We start from the raw sequence: 7,264 nt of genomic DNA, 5'->3' as shown, positions 1-7,264 counted from the left end.
TAGTGGTCCCCTAATACTGTATCTGAAGTCTCTTTTATATAGACCTTAGTGGTCCCCAATACTGTATCTGAAGTCTCTATTATATAGACCTTAGTGTTCCCCTAATACTGTACCTGAATTCTCTTTTATATAGGCCTTAGTGGTCCCCTAATACTGTTATACTGTGGAGGCTGGTGGGGGGGCCGTGACCACTTGCCACTTGGCTCGTTTGAAAGCCATTATGTCTCTCTGTCTCATGGGTGGGCCAAATTCTCTGGTCGGGCGAAGCAGAGAAAGGGGCGGCAACCTTGCCCCTTATGACCTCATATGAGCAAGATTCCAGATCGGCCCATCTGATCTTTCCTTTTTGCTCAAAGGCAGAGCAGGATACCCAGGGCTAGGTTTACACCTATTAGCATTTCTAGCCACTGGGGGACTGTAGGTAGGCGGGGGGAATGCATATTATTGTTAAAAAACCACATAAAGTGACATTTTCATGAAATGGGACCTTTAAAATATATATATAATTTTTAACTATTACAGTTCAATATCATGACCTTTTTTATAATAAAAAAAGAATGCAGATATAAGGCACAATTGGGTGATATAATCCCAAAACTATACAGTATAATTCAATTCAATTTTATTTATATTATCAGTTCATAACAAGAGTTATCTCGAGACAACTTACAGATAGAGTAGGTCTGGACCACACTCTATAATGTACAAGGACCCAACCGTTCTAGTAGTTCCCTCCAGGGCAAGTAAGCGAGTAATAAAAAAGACCACTCTAAAACAATAATTTAACAATCATTCTAGAATAACCTAAACCATCACCATCTTTTCTCACTGATACATTAACCTACATAGACTCCACACGGCTAAAGCTCTAAACTTAAGGCTGATCAATTAGTCCAATTTATCTTGCATTGAAAAATGACCTTCACATGCACACGGTTTATTAGAGGTGTCATAACAGATTTAAGATCAGCATATCTGGACAAATTTTTCAGCAACACTTGATTTAGCATGGTGAGAAGCATGATCGTATTATTTGAAAATTGAGAAAAATGAATTGTGAGAAAGTGTAAGAGGAATTGCTAAAGACAGCAAAGGGGCAAGGATATAGACAATAAGTAAGTAAAGCTTTTCGTCTGCATGTATTCCCAGCAGCATCATGAACAGAAGACATCGAAAATCGTCCCCGCATTATTACTGTCCTGTTTACTGTGGCAGTGATCTCTTTGCCTGCGTTGATCATGTACTTTCAACACAATCTCACTCACATCTTGTAAAATACGGATGCTTGGTTAGGTGTCTTTGTTGTTGTTGTTCTTGTATAACACGTACTTGGTTGTCTACTTTAGTTTCATATAACACACGCTTGGTTGTCTACTTTAGTGTCATATAACACACGCTTGGTTGTCTTATTAGCATCACATAACACGCACTTGGTCGTCTCCTTCAGCGTCATTTAACACGCGCTTGGTTGTCTCCTGTAGCGTCATATAACACACACTTGGTCATCTCCTTTAGTGTCATATAACACGCGTTGGGTTGTCTTATTTAGCATTATATAACACATGCTTGGTCGTCTCCTTTAGCGTCATATTGCACGCGCTCGGTTGTCTTATTTAGCATCATATAACACGCGCTTGGTTGTCTCCTTTAGCGTCATATAACACGCGCTTGGTTGTCTCCTTTAGCGTCATATAACACGCGCTTGGTCCTTTTGCGTCATATAACACGCGCTTGGTCCTTTAGCGTCGTATAACACGCGCTTGGTCGTCTTCTTGAGCATCATATAACACACGCTTGTTCATCTCTTTTAGTTTCATATAACACACGCTTGTTCATCTCTTTTAGTGTCATATAACACACGCTTGGTTGTCTCCTTGAGCGTCATATAACACGCGCTTGGTCATCTCCTTTAGCGTCATATAACACACACTTGGTCGTCTCTTTTAGCTTCATATAACACACGCTTGGTTGTGTCCTTTAGCGTCATATAACACGCGCTTGGTCGTGTCCTTTAGCGTCATATAACAAGCACTTGGTTGTCACCTTTAACGTCATATAACACGCGCGTCTCTAAAACGCAATTGGTCATCTCCTTTAGCGTTATACAATGTAGGGGCTATAGGCGTCCCTTTCGATGCTGTCAGGTTAGGGCAAGGTCGTGGGTGAGTGTTCAGTGCCATGACTTGCGGGAATAGGATGGTTGGGTTTGGGAAATAGTCGTGGATGGGCTTACGGTTCCATGAAACAGGGGAATAACGGGACGGTTAAGGACACAAACCCGCTCACCTGGGTGAAAGTCCTGTGTTTGACGCATCCACCACCTTGACCAACCTCCCTACGCGGAATTCCTTTCTTACATACTACTCGCTAAATCGGTTGGCACTTTTAAAACGATGGCTGTCATGTAGAAGTCTCCCCTCCTGCATCTAACATGCATTACAATTGGCAGTGAGACAGAAAGAAGAAAAGTAGAAATAACCCAGAACTGTGAGGAAAAAGAATAAAAACAATATAGAAAGAAAAGTGAAAAGGGGGGGAGGAGAGGGGGAGGGGGAGTGTTTTTATATAAGGAAGAAATGTCCATATCAATCGTGTGAGAAACAACTTCTTCCCTATCAGTGTCTCATTCTCTAAAATTTTCCTTTCATTTCTGTTCTTTCCCTCTAACTTAGATTTTATACTCAGCCTCCTCCACAGGTTTCTCACACATCTCATTCTTCTTCTCCTCTTTCTTAGGGCAGTGTGTGTGTATTTGGAGTAGATTATTTGAATGGGTTGTGGACAGTGTGTTGTTGTAGGTAATAACCAAGGCACAAAAAGAATCACATGGCCATTTAAATATCACTGGAAACAGAATACACACAAAGGAACACCCCCATTGAAAATGTCTCTCTCTTGTCCATTTTATGACGGCCTTCTTCATCACTTTCTAACAATGAAGACTGTTCTTCAGTTCTTATCTGGGCTGAATTGATGTTCCTATAATTGCAGCTCTCCAGACTTGACATTTGAAACTGATCTGTACTTATAACTGAAGAATCCTGAATCTTGTTTGACTCGTTACTGAACAGATACTGTATATGGGCAATTATTTAACTATGGTACTCTGAGCTGGACAATTTCAGAAAATTTCAGAAAAATTCAAAAACATTTCTACAGTTTAATAGCATCAGTTGGTTTCTCACTCTGTCTAGAAACCTTCCCTGAAGTTGACAGTGATAATTTGTATGGGTAATATATATTTTTTGTCATTTCCATCACATAACAAAACAAGAGTTTTTAAGAAAAATGCAATAATTGTATTCTGTTAAAAATATATTTGATTAAAATGTAACTGTAAAGATTTTACAATGTTTACACTAAAAAAAACACCTAAAACCGGAATAATAGAATATTTTCATTTACTTATATAGCTCAAAATCATGTATTTCTCAAAGTGTATAACATTATTTTACCCATAACAACACAATTATCCACACCACTGAATATAGTTGGATTGATTGTATGTTTTTTATATGTTTAACTTTAAAACATGTGTTGCGGTGGAAATGACATGCCGTGGTGGAAATGAAATAAACAGGCATCACCAATTAAAAACTCATTTTCTACTGCTCTATGTAGTGAACCAGAGCAAATTAATAAACAACAGCCTTAGTGAACAAAAACATATCTCCAATATTTTTAAATAGAAAAGAATCAAACAAATGAAAAACATGAATTTGTGTTGAAAATCAGCAAATCATTTCTCCACTGCATTGTAAATGCCTAAAGCCCCTGAACTTTAATAGTTTCAGATGTGTTACAACAAGATTTCTGCTCATATGAAATCCCATATAAATATGGTTCTGAGAGTTGGGGGAATTGTGATATTTTGAAAAAGAATAGGTATAGTATTACAAGAATAAAGTCACAATATTTCATGAAAAATCCAGCTGCCCCATAGATGGCTGTGCATTACTTATTGCTCTGCTAATATGGTGGATTTCAGACCATGTCAGACACAGACAGCCCCACTTGAGACACTGGTCCCCGAATGAGACCAAGTTTAGGGCTGTTAAGGGCAAGAACAAGTACTAGGGGTGGGAATCACCAGAGGCAGCACGATAGGATACTATCACGATTCTCACGATAGGATACTATCACGATTCTCACGATAGGATACTATCACGATTCTCAGGTCACAATACGATATTATTGCAATTTTAAACATATTGCAATATTCTGAAATATATTGCAATTTATTACCTTTTTTCCCCAACTTCATTATTTAGTCCCCAAAGGAAACCGTTCTGTTTTTTCATCTCACATGAATTTTATTGCTGTAAAATGTGACCGACTAACTAACCAACACTTTCATGAATATGTCATAAATGTTGTATACACCTGGCAAACTAATCTGTTTGAATTTAATTAAGGCGGACAAGACTTACTTCTGTTCTACTACAGGTATACTTTTACAATGCGACATCAGCAGGACGGATTGTGTACCGACAGTACTAACAAAAGTTCAAAAACCTTTTGTGTGCGCAAAACACTTGACATGGAGGTGTCCCGCTAACTGAACGGCAACGGCCATCTTAGAAGCGTTGTCCGTGACAACCACCAGGTTTTTGTCTGCAATCCCCCATTCTCCTGCTGCATTTGTAGAAACTGAGCAATTTTTACCCTGGTGTGACTTACTGCTTTAGTTTGAAGAACGTTAAACAGCAGTTGCCAGCCTTCTCTGAGATAATAAGCTTAAATAGTCACATTGGAATCCACTGCCCGTGACGTCCATTCATCACAAGTCAATGCACGTTCTTCTGTTTTTAAACTCCCCTGAACTTTAAGCTTAGCTAACTTCTCTGTAGAGCTTGGGTACGGCTGTATCCTTGAAAAAGCGGCGCGACGGAGTTACGTACCTTGGTTCCAATGTTTTTAGCAAATGAAAAAAATCCCTAATTTTTCACAACGTTGTGTGAACGAAGGTCTTTCACATGAAGTAGGCGATGGCTTGAGTTATTTTCTTCGCTCGCTCTGAATTTGGAGGTAGCTTTGTCAAGCTAAGTGTGTTCAGTGGGTTTTTCAGCGGAGCTGGTTTAGCATTAGCTTTACCGTCCTCGGCTAACGCTAACTCTGGATGGCGTGTGAGATGAGCCCTCATGTTGGTGCAGTTCCTTGAGTATTTTATTTGGATACGACACACTCCTTGCAAATCCCACGTCTCATATCCATCTCAGTTGTCCCCTCCTTGTTAAAAAATCCGAAAAAGTTCCAAACACTTGATTTAAACGCAGACGGTAAATTTCTGATTTCTTTCTCTGATGCTGCCATGTTTATTTTATCTACATCCTCCTCCACGCTGACAGTCACCCCGCTGACCTCACTAAAACACAAACAGCGCCATCTAGTGGACTGAATAAGCAATTGATTTGATTATTCTATTCCCGAAAAATTAATTTCTCATGTGCAATTTAAATAATAAAAGACCGATTCTTGGTTTCTGTGTATCGATACAGTATTGCCACTGGTATTATTGCGATACTATGCTGTATCTATTTTTTTTTTCACAACGCCTAATAAGTAGGCTACGCTGCTCTACATCAGAGTTGGAAAACCATAACTACAGCAGAAATACATGGAGCACAAGTGCAAATTGCGGCACGTCTGCCACAGCATGCCCATAGCAGAGTGTGTCAATTATCAGCTGAAGCTGCACAGACCACGGAAGCCCCACTGCTCATCTCTATTTCTACAGAGAGAGTGGACACAAAGCGACGCAAAGGTCTGCATATTGCACGCCAAAACTTTGTGGTGCCTTCATTTAAAATTACATCTGGGGCTACAGTGACAGAATAGGAGCAACAGGGCCCCAAGGTAGAAGGCTAGGCCTGTGTTTACAGAACTAGGGTTAAAATAGCATTACCTACCATCGTTCTATCTCACACAGGCTTCACCCTCTACTGGACTCTATGGGCCTGCATAGTCTTCACAACATGTACAGACAGTCCAGCCCTCCTCAGCCAGTCACTCTCAGAAGCCAGGCCTGGACAGGCTGGCCCAGAGTGGGCAACTGCTTCATGAGACAGAGACCCCCCAAAACTGGGGAACGTTCCAGGGCCCGTGCACCATAACTTGAGGGATTTACGCATACCATGTCATCGAACGACAACCCTGATACACAACTGTTCCTGTGTCCCCCTCTCCAGCAGGTGAGGGATGTGACGGAGCGGTAGAAATACGTAAATTAGCTTTCCTGACCCTAGAGCATGTGCAGACACGAGCCACTTCAACATGTAAGTATGGTATATGTGATAGAGCTCCAATGAGATGGAATTAGGACAGATGATTGATTTATTTCCTTCAGTAAAGATCTAACCACAAGACATAATTAGAATCAGAAAAGTGTTCATGCCACAATAATTTACAACTATGTGGATTTTGCCTTGGTAATTGGTGCATAGACAAACAAACATATTTAACAAATATAGCTGTTTTGCATAGGAAAAAGGACGCTTAATGGGTTGAGTGCAAAATGTTAAAAATACATAATATGTGGAATTGGAAGGTATATGTTCCAGGATGAAGGTTAATGCAAAGTGCAAGTGTAGTGATTAGGAGTGGGGGGTGGGGTTGAGAGTCAATGTCAGTGGAGATCTGGGGCCTTGTAAAGAGGCTGACTGCAGAGGGGAAGTCCTGATAGAACGCAAAGTCCTGCCAGACAGGCGAGGTTCAAACAGTTTGTGTCCGGGGTGAGAGGGATCGGCTAACGTCTTCCCTGCCTGCCTCCGTGTTCTGGAGACATACAGGTCCTGGCGAGATGGCAGATTGCAGCCAATCTCCTTCTCAGCAGAGTGAATGATACACTGCAGTCTGACCTTGTCCTTAGTAGTGGCAGCAGCATGCCAGATGTTGATGGAGCAGATGACGATGGAGTCGAGTATGTAGAGGTGTGTCATTTTTGTCTTTGGCAGGTTTAACATATGCAGCAGCCCCGGAAGTACATCCTCTGTCTGACCCAGGTTGATGGGGTCGGGTGGGGCTGTGTCCTTTCTAAAGTTCACAACTGCAACCACAACAGACTGCACCAGGTCACCAGGTGGTCAGTCTCCCACCTGGAGGCAGACTCATCCCCACCAGAGATGAGTGGGGTGTCGTCAGCAAACTTCAGGAGCTTGAGGGACTGGTTGCTGGAGGTGCAACATCTGCTATGAGGGGCCGTTAGGGACTTTACTCAGAATTACCTCTCACGAACACATGTGAAATGCTCTTACATACACTACTG

General features: G+C 41.3%; 1 protein-coding gene across 11 annotated transcripts in view; it reads right to left on the bottom strand.

Annotated features, from left to right (window-relative positions):
- The window catches only part of LOC117939147 (dystrophin-like), a 359,537-nt gene that overhangs the window by 252,395 nt on the left and 99,878 nt on the right, over positions 1-7,264 (bottom strand). The window lies entirely within an intron of this gene.

This window comes from Etheostoma cragini, chromosome 24 (genome assembly GCF_013103735.1).
Source record: "Etheostoma cragini isolate CJK2018 chromosome 24, CSU_Ecrag_1.0, whole genome shotgun sequence".
NCBI classification, from domain to species: Eukaryota; Metazoa; Chordata; class Actinopteri; order Perciformes; family Percidae; genus Etheostoma; species Etheostoma cragini.
Note: the sequence above shows the minus strand (reverse complement) of the source record. Positions and strands in the feature narration are given on the sequence as shown.